This window comes from Eriocheir sinensis, chromosome 17 (genome assembly GCF_024679095.1).
Source record: "Eriocheir sinensis breed Jianghai 21 chromosome 17, ASM2467909v1, whole genome shotgun sequence".
NCBI classification, from domain to species: Eukaryota; Metazoa; Arthropoda; class Malacostraca; order Decapoda; family Varunidae; genus Eriocheir; species Eriocheir sinensis.
Genome location: NC_066525.1, coordinates 4,755,996 through 4,768,145, shown reverse-complemented (window position 1 = coordinate 4,768,145; position 12,150 = coordinate 4,755,996). Strand labels below are relative to the sequence as shown.

Here is a 12,150-nt window from a genome sequence, read left to right as displayed (position 1 = left end):
GGGAAGACAGGTAGATAGATGTAGGTGATTTGAAGGTGAGAGGGATGGGAGAATGTAATTAGTGGGTTTTGAGGTTACAGGAAAGAAAATGGTGGAGGTTTAGATAGTTTTGAAAGGGAAGAGCAATGTTTTTGAAGTTAAGAAAAATGGGAGTAAAGGTGGGAAGACAGGTAGGATGTAGGGTGGATTTGGAGCTGGTGAGAGGATGGGAATATGTAATTAGTGTGGGGTTTTTGAGGTTACAGGAAAGAAATGGTGGAGGTTTAGATAGTTTTGAAGGGAGAAGAGCAGTGTTTTTGAAGTTAAAGAAATGATATTTAGATAGTTTTGAAGGGAGAGTACTAGTTAAGAAAGATGGAGGAAAGATAAATATATGGATTTTCAATGTACACACATTCATCTCTCTCTCTCTCTCTCTCTCTCGCCTGCTCTGCTCACTCCTCACATCCCTTGTGGTTCTCCTCCTCATCCCTAGAGGATTGGGGCTCTTTCCTTTACTCCTCCCTCACCTCCACATATTTCCTAAGCCCTTCCCCCCCCTCACACTCACCTTTACTCTCACATCCTATTTACCCATCCTTTCACCCACCTTTTACCTGCCTCTTTCTTAACCTCTTTCTTTGTTCTCACACACCTCACTCACCTTCACATCCCTTCCTACTCCTCCTCTTTCCTCTCCCACTCTACCTCCTTTTCCCAAACTCCTCCTCACTCATCTCACCTATGGCTTCCTAACCCTCCTTGATCTCACACACCCTCACTCTCACCGCCTCCCTTTCCCCTCTTTACTCACCTCACATCCCTTCCTACTCCTCCTCTCTCCTCCACCTCACCTATTTCCTCTAACTCCTCCTCCTGATCTCACACACCCTCACTCACCGCCCTCCTTTTCCCCCTCTTTACTCAGCCTCACATCTCTTCCTACTCCTCCTCTCTCCCACCTCACCTATTTCCTAACCCTCCTTGATCACACACACCTCACTCAACGCCTCCCTTTCCCTCTCTTTTTACTCACCTTCACATCCCTTCCTACTCCTCCTCTCTCCCACCTCACCTATTTCCTAACCCCTCCTTGGATCTCACATTAACTCTTTTCCCTCTTTACCTCATTTCCTGCATCCCTTCCTACTCCCTCCTCCTCTCTCACTTTTTCCTCCATTACTAAACTACCTTCTAACACACCTCACCCCCCTTCCTAATCCCCTTCTTACTCTGTGTTTTTTATCTCTTTCATTTCAGCTAAGATGGCGCCTGGGCTAAGTGCAGTGCACATTGTAACGGTAGCTTCTCAGCTCACTTTTTTTACAGGGCGTTCTGCTGTCTGTCGATCTGTGTCTGTCCAGGCAGCATCTCGAGACAAGACCTGCGGGAAGATGGAAGAAGGGCCAGAATAAAATAATACGAGCTTTCACCTTTCAGGCAGCATCTCGGAGACAAGACTGCAGGAGCAAGAAGAGGAAGATGGAAGCAGTTGTCAGAATAAAATAATAGAGCTTTTCTCTGCACTGTTGCCTCCTCCTTGCAGGAATTCATCCAGGCTAACGTTGCTGTGGTGCCAAACTCCTTTCTCCGTCAACTGCCCCTTGCCCTCAGCGGTACCCTGTCGACACCAGCGGACAACACCACGCAACGGGAGGATGCTAGTGGCACTGACCATGATGGCTCTCTACCCGTCGTGAATGGAGGAGCCAAGCTTTCAGCCAGACAAGCGATTTATCTTGTTCATTGCTTCAACAGGTTTGCCATTCTGGGAGGAGGAGGACGAGCAGGAGAGTTACCTTCCTGGTGGGTGACTCCATGATCTCGCCAGCAGGTCGTTGAGTTCTGCGGCAGAGTTCCTCGTCGAAGACGGAACTATTGCCATATCCTGGTGTTGGGATCGACGACATAACTGCATGCTCTTCGAGGAGATCTCCCCAGGCTACTTGAATACCATCTCACTGTTTGTTATTCACATTAGGTACGAACGACGTCACCACGACTCCGGTCTGAGGAACTCCTGGAGAAGTACCGTAGGCTCATCCAGCAGTATAAGACTAAACTCCCCCTAACATTTTGATTTCAGGAGTTCTTACCACGGACTCTGGGCGGAGAGCGACTTTTCAGTAAGGCCTTTCAGCCTAAACAACCGCTTTTCACAGATTCCTTTGTAGGAGCTGATCGTGGAGTTCCTAAACGCATGGGACACAATTTCTATGCGGACAAAATGAGCTCTTTTCACAGGGACGGATTGCACCTTTCTCCCATCGGGGCAGCCAGACTCGGAAGGTCTCCCTCAACGAAGCAGGTAAGCGTGTCATCCGAACAAAAAACGAGTCACGGCCACGTCCCTCCACCCCGCCCGTGTAAATAGGACGCCGTGCATCACAACAACCCGTAACTCGTGATCCCGCAAGTACCACCTTCACCTCTATACCAGGCCTCTAGATAACTTGCAAAATCCTTAGTTTCAATGCAAAAGGTAGCCTTAAGAAACAAATTTGATGAGAACTGGAGATGTCTTTGCTTTTAACAGAAAATTTTGACATAATTGCTATAACCGAAAAAACATTTATCGACACCACAAATATTGATTTAAGTTCCGAATACAACATAGATGGCTACAGACTCTTCAACAAAGATCGTAAAACTGTAGAGGCGGTGGCGTCAGCCCTTTTATGTCAAAAAGCCATTTGCAACTCCACTGACAAAAACACTGGGAAACAGTAACGTTGAACATTTGTGCGTGCGAGTAAACATTGCAAAAGTCAACTTAAAATATATCTGTCACCTACAGACCTCCTGGCAATCACTGATGACGACCTTGAAATGTATTAGCGTCTTAAGGCAGTCACTTAATCAACAGCGACTCACTGGATATTAGGAGACTTTAACCTCCCCCATATCGACCAAGCGACACTGTCAGGCTACAGAAGGTGAGTCAATATAGAATGATCGAATTTCTAGAAGAAAATTATCTAAGCTTTCAAAATGGTTTCTGGAGCCAACTCGACAAAATAATATACTGACCTTTGTTATAACAACTCAAGATAACTCTAGTCAGTAGTGTCACGGTAGGAGAACACCTCGGTTCTTGCGGGATCATAAATTAGTGTGCGTCGACATTAAAGCTCAATCATCAGTGACTGAAAATAAAGTAAAAGGGGTGCCCAATTTCAAAAGAGCTAACTTCGTAGAAATCCGACAAAAACTAACAGAAATACAACTATCAGATGACGGCAACGTAGAGGAAGCCTGGCTAAGAGCTTTTAAAAATCACTTCTACTCACTCAGCAGAACACATTCGTCCCTTGTGCGAGAAGCGTGAATTAACACTAATAAAAGCCCACCGTGGTTTAATAGCGAAATTAAACAATCAGTCAATGAGGAGAGAAATTGTTTTACAGGTTAAAGCAAAGAACAAAGCAATGCCTGAAAAACATTAGGACTTTTATAATGATGCTGGTATGACGAGTAAAAAGACTAGTAGGTCAGGCAAAGGTAGATAATGAAGAAAAATATTGCAGCCAACTGTAAAAATAATCCGAAATCTTTCTTCAGTTACATAAACAACAGAAAGGCGATCAAAAGTGGTATTGACCTTTAACAAACAGCGCGACGGTGCACTAGTGACTGACAGCCAACACATTGCAAACCTCTTAAACAATTACTTTTCCTCGGTGTTTAATACTAACATTCTTCCCTCCTCGCTACCACCAACACCAGTACTATTGTAAATCTCGAGCATGCATTGCTCTAATTTTGAAATAAACAACCGATGAAGTCCTTAAAGTCTCTCCATTCACTTAAAAACAAATAAAAGTCCTGGACCTGACAAAGTATATCCAACTCCTGCTGAAAGAAACAAAGAGCGAAATACTCTCTCCCTCACAAACTGTATTCAATATGTCCTTGCGACAAGGCATCGTCCTTCAGATTGGAAAAGGCTAACGTGACACCGATTTTTCAAGAAAAGGAGACACAAAAAGTACCAGGTAATTACAGGCCCATTAGTCTAACTTCGGTTGTAGGTAAGCTTACTTGAGGGCATAATATAGAGACAAATTAGAATTACCTTGAAAGCCACTCATTGATTGGGGGACTCACAACATGGCTTCCGAAACAAAAAGATCCTGCCTGTCAAAACCTATTAACCTTTTTTAGGGAGTAACGACCTCTTTTCACTGTTTATGACGTAAATCCAAATCCTCACTGGACGTAGCTTCATCTTGATTTCCAGAAAGGTTTGATAAAGTCCCGCATCATAAATTACTTTTACAAATTAAAGCAAATAGGTATTGATTTATCATTAAATCCAATGGATCGCGAATTGGTTGAGCAACAGACAACAAAGAGTAGGACGAGACTTGATTTCAACTCAGAGTGGGCGCCTGTCACATCAGTGGCGTCCCTCAGGGCTCTGGTCCTTGGCCCAGTTCTTCATTATTTACATCAACGACGTGGATGTTGGACCTCAATAACCGCATTTAGTAAATTTGCAGACGACACAAAGATTGGCTAAACTCGGTTCTCACTGACGAAGACAGGCAAAGCCTCCAAGAGGATTTGCACAAAATTTCAGCCTGGTCGGATAGATGGATGAGATGCCCTTTAACGTAGACAAGTGCCAGGTCCTCGGTTGGAACGAGGAATAAGAAGTTCGAATACGAAATGCGCGGCGTTAAACTCATAAAAGCGTTCAGTGCGTCAAAGACTTGGGGTCAAAATAAACGCGTCAAACCTCAAATTTCAGCAGCAATGCATCGATGCAGCAAATAAAGCGAACAGAATGTTGGGCTTCATTAAAGAAACTTTGTATTCAAGAATAAAAGATGTAATACTCCCTGCTCACATAAACAGTTTAGTCAGACCCCACTTGGATATATGCGGTACAGTTTGGTCTCCCCACCATGCGCAAAGGATATTGCTAAATTAGAAGGTGTTCAGCGTCGGCATTTACGAAAATGATCCCTTCTTTGCGCAACAAATCCTACCGAAGAAAGGCTTTCTATTTCAACATGTTCTTCTTGAGAAACGTCGCCTCCGGGAGGAAAAACTGATCGAATGTTTCTAAAATACTTAATGAGTTTCTACGAATGTAGACAGGATCAACATTGTTTATGATCGATGACACTTTTGCGCATCGAGGAACAATGGCGTAAAACTCAGATGTAGACAAGTAAATTCAGACTGCACCAAATTTTCTTCACCAACGTTGTAAAAGTGCGAGAATGGAATAAGCTTCCACCGTCAGTGGTCCAGTGTAACACGATTGACTCTTTCAAAAAATAAGCCTTCCTGACCGTCACTTCCTTCCAACTTAATATCAACTAGAGTAGAAATGCAACGTTGGAGTCTTCTGATTAATGTAAAATCACTTAGGTTTAAGGACAGACCACCAAGTCTGACCATGGGGTCTGTGTGGTCTGATTTTCTATGTAAATCTATGTAACTATAAATCTCTCTCTCTCTCTTCACCTGCCAAGGTATGAGAAGGTGCCTTGCTTGCATTAATATCATCCTGCTGTCGAGGTCACCTAGGGCAAGGAGAAACGCAGTCATTGTTATACAGCAGCGTCTTGTTGACTAACTGATTGACTGATTGACTAACATTAATTAATTTACTTGACAAACATAACTTTTTTTTTTTTTTTTTTACAGCAAGGAGACAGCACAAGGGCACACACAAAAAAGGAAACAATAAAAAAAAGCCCGCTACTCGCTGCTCCTGTAAAGAATCCGAAGAGGTGGCCGAAGGAGCAGTGATTGACTAACTGACAAAGACTGAGTGACTAGCTGAATGACATATTAAGTGACTGACTGACTGATTGATTAACTGATTGACTAGGATGTTATTGACTCGTTTGCCAAACATAACTGACTGACTAATCAATTGACTGGATCGACTGACTGACTGATTGACTGACTGACTAGCATGTTATTGACCTTCTGTTTACAAACATAACTGACTGACTTGACTGACTAACTGAATGACATGTTGAATGAATAATTGACTGAGTGAATAACTTCAACTAACGACTGACTGAATGAATAGCTATGGGGCTAACTAACTGGCTGACTGACTGACTGACTCCTTACTGACAGACTGGCTAACCTTTACTACTGATTCTTCGATCGACTGACTTACTGCGTGTTGAAGATCTGCTCATAATCGCGGAACGACCTCCAGTGTCATCATACTCAGACTTTCAGACATGTTATGTTGAGGAGGAAGAGGAGGAATCCAAATCACTCCTCCTCCTCCTCTCTTCCTCTCCCCCCCTCCTTCTCCTGCTCCTGTTCCCTGCTCCTCCTCCTCATTGTCCTTTCCTGCTCTTCCTCCTTTCTTTTCAAGCGTGTGTCTCCTGTACCGGCGCCAGTGTAAGGTCCTGCTTTCTGTTGAGGAGTGAAGGGTGAAGGGTGAGGGCACTTCACTAGAGAAAAACAACAACAACAACAAGAGCAAGAACAGAATCATCACAAGTGCAATGGGTGAGGGTGCAGGTGGACTATATTAGTAAAGATAAGGACAAAACAACAACAACAACAACAGGTGGATGAAGCAAACGCTGAAACACACCTACCCACACACATCCACCTCTTCACACACCCACATCCACACACACACACACATCCACATCCACACCCACACACCCACATCCACACACATCCACATCCACACCCACACCACGGGACAGCTGCCAAGACACATGGCTCACATCACACTGCAGGTACAGCATCCGGGAGCCCGTGAAGGAAGTGTCTCATGTGAGGCGAACACACTGGGTTTAAGTGAGATTTGGCCTGGCCCAGCCTCGAGCCCTGAACCCAGGATCAGGAGACTCTGTCGATGGGACAGCTGGGGCAAGGACGAGGAAAGGGAGAGAAGAAGGTTAGGCTATGAGGCTATGCAAAGGAGCTATGAGTCTGATGCTTACTCCAAAGGAATCAAGGACCCTGATGTTTCACCCACCAAGGAGTCAGACTTCGATACTCACCCCAAGGAGCCACTTGATGCTGACCTCCAAAAGTCAATATGAGGTCTGATGCTTAACAGTGGGAGTCAATAAGTCTGATGCGTTTGTTGCCTCCATTGTGGGCGGCAGTCGCCACCACCATATCGAAGTTCTCTCTCTGTGGGGATAGACAGATAGATGTAGATAGAAAGACAAACTGAAAGATAGATACAGATAGACAGAGTAGCAAAAGGACAGTAGTGAAGAAAAGATAGGCAATACGAAGCTTTCACTCTTTCTAACACTTCCTCCAGCTTTGTTCCTCTTTTATTCTCTTTCATCTTCCTTATCTTGTTATACTCCTTCCTCGTCTCCATCATCTTCTCTACTTTCCCCTTTCTTCTCTTTCCCCATTCTCCGGATCTAATTCCTTATCTTCTTTCCTCCACGACGGTCAACTTCCTCTTCATCTCTCTCTCCCTCTTTCTTTTCACTTCCTTTTCGTCTCCCTTTTCCCCTCTCTTTCTCACCCCTTCTACTTCTTTTCTTCTTCCCATTATGCTTCCTCCTTTCCTTCTCTACCCTGTTCTCCTTCCTTTCTCCCTCCCCACCTTCTTTTCCTTCCCATTTCCTCCTTCTCTCTCCTCATTAGTGCTCTACTCCCTCCCTTCTTCTTTCTCCACAATAGCCTCCTTCCCTTTTTACAATGTTCTTTCCTCCTCTCACTCTCCTCTCTCTCTTGCTGTACCGTGCTGGGAGGTCGCGTAGATTACTAAAGTCAAGGGGTTACCACCAACGCGACGGGGCCATCCATCTTTTGGGCCGTCCGCGCTGAGACTCCCCTGACGGATTTCCATTTTTACACTCTGGCCTGTGGTAGTGAACTCCTCGTAGGTCGCCCGTCTTGACGCGCTGCGGGCCGTAAGTGTGTTAGGTTAGGTTAGTTAGGTAAAGTTAGGCAAAATTTATTGTTGATTGGATGGTTGTTTTTGATTGATGGCTGGTTGATTGATTGCTGGTTAGCAGGAAGAAGCCAGTTAGTTAGTGAGTGAGTTAGTGGGCAAGTGAGTGAGTGAGTGACCTAATTCAGTGAGGAGTGAGTGAGTGAGTTATCAGTTAGTGAGTGACGTTAAAGAGTGAGCCTCGTCAGTCAGTCAGTTAGTTAATTTGGTTGGTCAGCAATGAGCTGTAAACAATCAGGCTATGGCAGTTTCAGGCTAGGTCAAGTAGTTCCAAATGCCATTGTTACAGTAATCTTAGGCTAGACTGGGTTAGGCAGGTTTACTTAGCAATGTTCCGTTGTTGTGGTCAGGCTCCAGTTTATATCAAGTTAGGTTGCTAAGCATGTCGTCGTTGGGTGGGTCAAGGTACGCACTGTAAGACACAGGCAGGCTGTTATTAGTCAGGTCATATTCAGGACACAAACAGATCAGGTCACACTCCAGGATACAACACACAGGCAGGCATTGGGCCATTAGGCCAGGTCATATGCAGGACACACACAGACTCAGGGTCACACACAGGCAGGCCACATTAGGTCAGGTCATATGCAGTGGACACACACAGATCAGGTCACACTCAGGATGGAACACACACAGGTCAAACTCAGTCACACACACACACACACACACACACACACACACACACACACGACAGGTCACACTCACGTCACGTCCATGAAGGGAAGGTCACGGTCTTGCGAAACTGTAATCGTACTCTGCAGGTGACCTTAAGTGCTCTGGGCTCCCAGACCTCCCCTCGATCATGGGTTGTACTGGACCGTCAGGTGTTAGGTGGGTCACTGTCTTTGGGGGGAGGGGGAGATGGGGAGGGGTGAGAAGGAAAGGAAGGGGAAGGGAGGCAGAGAGAGCGAGATTTTATTTTACAAAACTTGGGAACCGCAAAGTGTGTGTGGGTGTGTGTGTGTGTGTGTGTGCAAAGTGTGTGTGTGTGTGTGTGTGTGTGTGTGTGTGTGTGTGTGTGTGTGTGTGTGTGTGTGTGTGTCTTTACTTCGTTGTAGTTATACAGGATCAATACGCTCGTGTGGTCCTGTCTCCGTATCTGTATTGGTCCAACTGTGTGTGTGTGTGTGTGTGTGTGTGTGTGTGTGTGTGTGTGTGTGTGTGTTCACGTGCACGTGTTACGTGGACTCTGCTGAATTTTAGGCATAGCGTTATTCACGGCCTGTTCACGTCCTGACCGAGTACCATAAAATCTATGTTTCTGCCTCTATTTCCTACCTGGCGGCGTCCGCAGAAGGCGTCGGGCACGTCCTGGTTCCGACTTCCCCATGGAAAGCCGCGGCAGTCGTGCAGGATTTATGAAGGTAGGAGAGGGCGACCTGACCCGCTCACGTCGCATACGCAGTCCGTGTGTTGTGTAAAGGGCCTGGAGGTGGTGGTGGTGTGGTGAGACGGAAGAAATAATAACATAAGAACGTAAGGAGATTCAAGGCTTGTAAGGCAATGTAAGGTGCTCCTGTGAACCTAACCTCCCGTCGGGACATCACTAGCCATGAGTTTATCTAACAGAAGGAGGTTTAGTTTAATTCAATGTAAGGTTTGTTATATAGCTTTAAAGTTTGTGGTAATCACTGTTGTTAGATTGTCGTACTCAGACCATAGATTTACTCTCGTTTCTTGACGCCTATCCATTGCCAAGAAACATCAGGAATTAACTATTTTAATGATAATTTTAAGTGATTCTCCTTATTGGGTCCACGAGACAGTTTTTTGGGTCGGAAGTCGAAATATAAGAGGCTGAGTAAGACAGTCTGGCAACTTTGTGGTAATATACAACAACAATTGAAAGTAACACACACACACACACACACACACACACACACACACACACACACACACACACACACACCTGAGGAGTAGATGAGGCCTGGAGAAGGATCCGTTGAACTGACAAAGATCTTCATGCTCTCCTCCTGACACTCCGCCCTGATGCCTGAAAATAATAGACACACTCCACATTAGACGCCTAACACGACAACCTGTACATTTGACACACTTTAATTAGTAAGCAAACACACCTGCAAATTAAACGCATGTGATACTGATTGACGCGCCTTTCAATTACCACTAGCTTTCACTTATACACAAAACACCTATCCCCATCCCCACTCACCCAGCACTCTCGTCGATTCCGCGGAGGACGCTGGAGAACCCAAGGGCGGGCCTGGAGCGAGGAGGACGTGAAGTAACCGCCCTATCAATGGACCCTACCGCCACCACCATCACCACCAAGACCGGGGAGACGAGAAAGGGGCGTGGCATACTGGGCGCGAGAGGGCGTGGGCAGGGCGTGCAGCGTGGAAAAGAATTACATGAAGACCCTCTGTGCCTTTACGCCCGTGACCTGACGAAGAGGGAAGAAGGGAACAGTTATGGTGGTGAGGGGAAAGGACAGAAGAAGGGAGGGACTGTGTTAGAGTGTTCGTGGGGAGAGCGGAAGAAGGGTGGAAGGGAAGTGTCTTTAGAGAAGGGAAAACGAAGGGAAGGGTTGTGTTAGAGTGTATGACGATGGGAAGAAGATGGGAATGAAGGAAGTGTGTCAGTGAAGAAGAAGGGAAGGGCTGTGTTAGTGAAGGGTAGAGGGAAGGAAGTGTCTTTAGTGAAGGAAAACGAAGGGAAGGGTTGTGGTAGTATGTTTAGGGACAGGAGGAAGAAGGAAGGGTTTATTAGAGCGTCTGGTGGAAGGGATGAAGGAAGACTTAGTACGTGAATGTGGAGCAAGGAGAACAAAAAGAGGAAAGGGTAAATGTATGAAGGGTGTGTCAGGGTCTAGCTAATTGACGAAAAGGAAGGACAAAAGGGTTTAAATTTAGCAGTGAAGGAAGGGAGATGTTACTTAAGAGACAACGTGTATGTAACATGTTTATTTAGAGTGTAAATTTATGTGACGAATATATTTTGCGGCATTTAATTTTCCCATTTTTCCCCTTTCTTAGTCCTTTCACAACCAAAATAAACATCGATAAATAAAAACAACAACAATGAAAGCAAGAAAACATCATCCTAACTTCAATATCTTCCTTTTAGTGCATTGAAAATTCGAACCGGACCTAGCATCATCGTTACTATTCTTTTTGTATGTAATGTTTCGATTATAATGTTGAACTGCACTGCATTGAGGAACCATAATATACTTATACATATAGGCTGGTATACCTCTTCTGTGGCTGACCAGGAGGCCTTTGGTGGTGGTGGTGATGGTGGTAGGGTGGCGGCACCAGTGGTGGTAGTGGTGGTGGTGGTGGTGGTGTGAGAGGTGGTCACCAATAGTCTACGGATATGCGCCGCCGCCTTCACGTCGTCCGCTAAGAATTCCACCTACGGACGAGGCAGGAGTGAGTTTGAGCTTTCTTTCTTTTTCTTTTCTATTTATTTCTCATTTTTACTAACAACAACATGTGGTTTGTTGTTATCTATTTTACCCGCTGTACCACCACCACCACTAACGACAACAACAACACGAACACCTTCACCACACATACCACAACTACTGACTTTTATCATTAATTACTACCATTTTACCTGTTCTTGCTACCACCACCACCACCACTAACAACAACAAGAACACTTTGAAACACACATACCACAACTACCTACTCTTTTATCATTAATTACTACTATTTACCTGTTCTTGCTACCACCACCACCAACAACAACGACAATAACAACATCAACAACACAAACACCTTCACCACACATACAGCAACTACCTGACTTTTATCACTAATTGCTACATTTACCTGTCCTTGCCACCACCACCACCATCACCACCACCAGTAACTCACTACCCTTCATCTATGTACAATCCCAATAATCTACTCTAATCTACTCTGTCCGCAAAGAGAGAAAAAAGAAAGGAAAAAAGGAACGGTAAGATTAGAAGAGAAAAAAACAAGAAAGGAAGAGGAAAGCGAAAGATCAGGAAAGAGTGTCACTAGTTTTTTTCTTTTTTTCTGCATAAGGAGTGACTAACTTTACAGCATCCTTAATTAAAAACAGTATCACCTGAGACACCTTGGTTAACCTCTCACCTGTAGATCTTGCATAGGAGGAAGGGAGAGCGGCTCTGTCTTCCCTTTCCTCCTCCTCCTCCACCTCCTCCTCCTGGTCTTCCTCCACTGAATCCTCGTAGACTGAAGGAGGAGGAGGAGGAAGAAGGGCAGCTAAGTTAGAGCTGCTAGTAGTAGTGGTGT

General features: G+C 45.1%; 3 protein-coding genes across 5 annotated transcripts in view; 1 reads left to right on the top strand and 2 right to left on the bottom strand.

Annotated features, from left to right (window-relative positions):
• LOC126999809 (uncharacterized) overlaps positions 1–12,150 on the bottom strand; it is a 162,039-nt gene that overhangs the window by 25,452 nt on the left and 124,437 nt on the right. The window lies entirely within an intron of this gene.
• LOC126999816 (protein extra-macrochaetae-like) overlaps positions 1–12,150 on the top strand; it is a 53,170-nt gene that overhangs the window by 22,603 nt on the left and 18,417 nt on the right. The window lies entirely within an intron of this gene.
• The window catches only part of LOC126999810 (uncharacterized), a 64,247-nt gene that overhangs the window by 51,028 nt on the left and 1,069 nt on the right, over positions 1–12,150 (bottom strand). The gene's annotated exons all lie outside the window — the stretch shown is intronic.